This window comes from Mchenga conophoros, linkage group LG2 (genome assembly GCF_057382185.1).
Source record: "Mchenga conophoros isolate Kocher_MC1m ecotype Shallow Benthic linkage group LG2, M_conophoros_male_GT1.1, whole genome shotgun sequence".
NCBI classification, from domain to species: Eukaryota; Metazoa; Chordata; class Actinopteri; order Cichliformes; family Cichlidae; genus Mchenga; species Mchenga conophoros.
The window spans coordinates 16,598,471-16,602,964 of NC_140527.1; the positions used below are offsets into that span (position 1 = coordinate 16,598,471).

The window sequence follows — 4,494 nt, forward strand, 5'->3', positions numbered from 1 at the left end:
TAAAAATTGGTGTATTTCAAAAATAAAACTATGAAGACACTCAAAATAAATTTCCTGTGGTGGGAAACTATTTTGTGCAACTTTTTTGTATTTACAGTTTTGAGGGATAAGCCTCTTAAATTTCTCTAACTACAAATATATGTTAAAAAAGCAAAAACGATTTTCAATTTTTTTGTAGTTTATTGCACTTTTTTGCAATTTATGTAATTACTATGCACTTAATGAATACATATTATTAAAATCTGGGCTATAATGGTTGTATTGATGTATAGCAACTTGAAATGCTCCCAAAAATGGCTCCACAGCATGTAAAAATATAATATAAGCTCTGGCGGACTTGGTTCTATGGTAGGTCTTAAAGGGTTAATGGAGTTCAACAAGTTAAGACTAGCTGAAATCAACACTGCTCCCTTTTTAATTAATGGGTGGTCACGTCTAATTAAAGAAATGTAGTATTACCTCATTGGTGCAGGACCTTGTAAAAATGGTATACTTGGGATTGTCCTCAATTCCCCATTCCATAACATAAACTGCTCAAAATAATAAAGGGAACACTTAAACAATGCGATGTTACTCCAAGTCAGTCACACTTCTGTTATATCAAACTGTTCACTTAGGAAGTAACACTGACAACCAGTTTCACATGCTGTTTTGCAAATAGAGTAGACAACAAGTGGAAATTATAGTCAATTCACCATAATAAAGGACTGGTTCTGCAGGTGGTGACCACAGACCACTTCTCAGCACTTATTCTTTCTGGCTGATGTTATGGTCACTTTTGAATGCTAGCGGTGATTTCATTTTAGTGGTAGCATGAGACAGTCTACAACCCACACAAGTGGCTCAGGTAGTGCAGCTCATCTAGCGTAGCAGATCAATGTGAGCTGTGGCAAGAAGGTTTGCTGTGTCTGTTAGTGTAGTGTCCAGAGCATGGAGGTGCTACCTGGATGTTGAGTAGGCCATAGGAGGGCAACAACCCAGCAGCAGGCCTTAAATAGTAAAACTATGTACTATAATTTCCAATATTTGCTCTGTTTTTTGTCATATCTCGTCCCTCCCACACAATTTCTCAGATGAAATTGCATTAAGTGATGCTGAAACAAAGGACAGTGAGAGTGAATCAGATGATGATGACACAGCACTCACAATGTCGGCGTGTGGCACCAGTGAGCCTGTACATGCAGTAGCTGATTCCACAAACACAGCGCAGCTCCAAGACACTGTAGATTGTGGTAAGTTACCACTAGCTTGGTTTCTGTGGATAAAATGTTTGTACAAATATTAAAACTTAATCAAATTGTGTAATCAGCAGATGAAGGACCACTCACAATGCCTGCAGCAAGTGAGACTGCTGCTCCCTCTGAAGGTAAGGGGTGCAGTTGGTTCTCTAAGCTTATTATTGTTTCATCACTTTGCAACATATGGCAAACTGCAGAGTGGTGGCAAAAAGTCCCTTGGATGAGTGACAAAATGTTTCTCCCACTGAAAACGCTACGTCCAGATTAACAGAATCAACGTTTTGGGATTTACTTACCTGGATGATTGAGCATGCATCAAGAGACTTTTATTCAACTTTTTATTCAGTCTTTTATTCACAGTGGAACGCTAAATGTTGTCTCATTTTAGAAATTTGATAAATTTTCAAAGAGAATTTTAGCTCGTTTTGATATTGATGGTAGCAACACATTTCAGAAGTTAGTACAGGGTAGCATCCATTCTTTTAGCAAGCAAATGTTTTTTGTTTTTTTTGTTTGTTTTTTTGTTTGTTTTAACTACTACTACTTTATATATCTTCCAGAGAAAAATGCTGCTCAATCCCACAATTCCCGAAGAGCTCCCAAAAACATGTGGTCCAAGGCTGAGGTTGCTGCAGTGATGAGGCATTTTAAAGACCACATAAACGAAGGGAAACTAGCCACCAAAAATGAATGCAGTCATTGCAAATTGGTAGAAGATCCGGTGTTGGCAGGAAGAACAGTTCAAAACATAAGAGATTTTGTAAGAAACAGAGGATTAACTGCAAAAAGGCAGAAAAAAATGAACTAAAATAACTGTTTAGCCAGATGTGGTTTTACATCTTGGTCAGATTGCCAATTGTTGTTAACACTGATGTTCTGTTTAAAGAAAAAAAAGTTCTTGTTAAATGTTTGTATTTCATAATTTTTACATTTAATTTATTTAGGGTTTTTTTTGACGGGTTTTTATATTTCTGTGGGAAGCGTGGGCATTTTTGTCCATAGATTTCTTTTTTAATTTATGGTTAAAATTAATGTTCAGATCCAAGAACACTAATAAAATGATGTTCCAGTAATCCTGTGTCTTGTCAGATGTGTATTCATGGTAATGATGAGCTATTTAAATATTACATCATTGTCCCTTTAAAGACCCAATATTGGGTTTTTTTGGACCTCATAAAACACATTGTTGTCAAGTGGACAATGTCTCCAGAAAACACAATAGAGTCTGGTTGGTGTGTATCAGTGTATCTAGACTTCTATAGGGAGTGTATGAGGTCTGAAGTGACCCAAATTTTTTTCAGATTTTTTCGAACACTTTAACCTCGCTCCCTTGGCTCTAAGTCCTTTGAAAAGGGTAGTCCACTTAAACCACCACCGGGCGGATTGACGTAGGATAGTCCCTCCATACCACATAGACCCGTATGTGTGTGTGTGTGTGTGTGTGTGTGTGTGTGTGTGTGTGTGTGTGTGTGTGACAGAGAGAGAGAGAGAGAGAGAGAGCCTTTTTATGGGATGATCTTATTGTAAGATTCAAATTCAATATATTTAGACTGGTTGACTGAATTGGATCTTGTGTGTGTGTCTCTCTGTGCATGTGTGTCCATATGTGTACATATTTGTGATTGTGTGGCTGTTATATATTTTTTTTGCCGATTTTTTTCATTTAACAAGTATATTTGAGGGACCCTCAGCATGTTCAGCATTTTTTCAGCTGTCCAATTTGCTTTTCCAATTTTTCTGTTTAAGTTATTACTATTGTGCTAAATCATACTATTTCTGCTATTTTATAAGATTTGTGCTAAATATAGTATTTCTGCTAAATCATAGTACAGTATTTTTGCTTTTTATAGGATTTTTATAGGATAAAAAGATAATATAGTAATATAGTATAGTATGCTTAATATAGTATTTCTGCTTATTATAGGATTTGTGCTTAATATAGTATTTCTGCTAAATGTAGTATTTATGCTTAATCATAGTATTTCTATATATTTCTGCCAGGTCCCCAGGCAGCCAATCCTCTGTGAGGCCTGAGACATTCAAATTTACATATCAGGGCCTGCACGGCTTCCCAGCCAGCCAATCATATCTTAGGGATGAGACATTCAAATTTACAAATCAGGGCCTGGACGGCTTCCCAGCCAGCCAATCATATATGTGGGCTGAGGCATTCAAATTTTCATATTGGGGCCTTCGTGGCTTCTAAGCCAACAAGTCATCGATGTCATATATCTCTAAAAATTCATATTTTAATGATAAATTGTCAACACTTGACGATTCCCCCATCTCTTCTGAACAAAACGGTGTAAGAATGACCGTTCTGGCCAATACAGTTAGGAAATTATGGTCATTTGTTTGAGGGGAGTCCTCACTATGAGAAATAGACTGCAAAAATCCTGTGTCTCTCTGTGCTGGCGGGAAAAAGTACACAGCCTCTGTGGATTCAAATTCAGCAGCTCCCAGGCTGCTTGACTGAAAACATGCTTCTCTCTCCCTGTGTGTGTGTGTGTGTGTGTGTGTGTGTGTGTGTGTGTGTGTGTGTGTGTGTGTGTGTGTGTGTGAGAGAGAGAGCGAGAGAGAGAGAGAGAGAGAGAGAGAGAGAGAGACCCTCTTTAGGGCAGCATCTCATTGTTGGAAAAAAATATAATATGTTCAGACTGGTTGACTGGCATCTCTCTCTCTGTGCATTTGTGTATACATATTTGATTTAGTGTGTATCTGTTGGCTGTTCCTTCTTGTTTTTTAAATTTATTTTTATTTCTTTACTTTTTTTCCACAGGTGAACAACAATTAGTTTTGAGGGAACTTAACCCTCCTGCCATCCTTTAAAAAACTCACACCCATCACCCTAGGGACCATTCTCAGCCACGCCATAAAAAGACCATATATCCATATTTTATTCCACTTTAAATTAGCCAACCTTGTAAAACTACTTCTCCCTGAAATATTCATGTAAAGTTTTAATTATATTTTCGTTGTTTTAACCCTTCAAATCCCAGTGTTATTACATGAGCGCCCTGTGTTATAAGCCCCAAAAACCAAAAAACGAAACTAAATATTTCCACAAAAAACCAGTTGAAGTAATATGTGATTGTCATTATAAGTAGGCCTTTAGATGGACCAAAGATTGGCACCAACATACATTTTGACCTGCCATTATTTTTTTTGCATTTTTTTTGCAATTTAAAAATTAAAACTTCAAGGCCCTGAGTCTTCATTGACATCCAAGAAAAGAAGAAAAAATAAAATCATATGA

At 36.9% G+C, this 4,494-nt stretch overlaps 1 long non-coding RNA gene across 1 annotated transcript; it reads left to right on the plus strand.

Annotated features, from left to right (window-relative positions):
- The first annotated feature begins 1,154 nt into the window (after positions 1–1,154).
- Positions 1,155–2,048, plus strand: LOC146581803 (uncharacterized). The gene is made up of 3 exons (XR_014888649.1): positions 1,155–1,232; positions 1,310–1,366; positions 1,799–2,048. It is a non-coding gene; the product is annotated as an uncharacterized LOC146581803 (long non-coding RNA).
- The last annotated feature ends 2,446 nt before the right edge of the window (positions 2,049–4,494 follow it).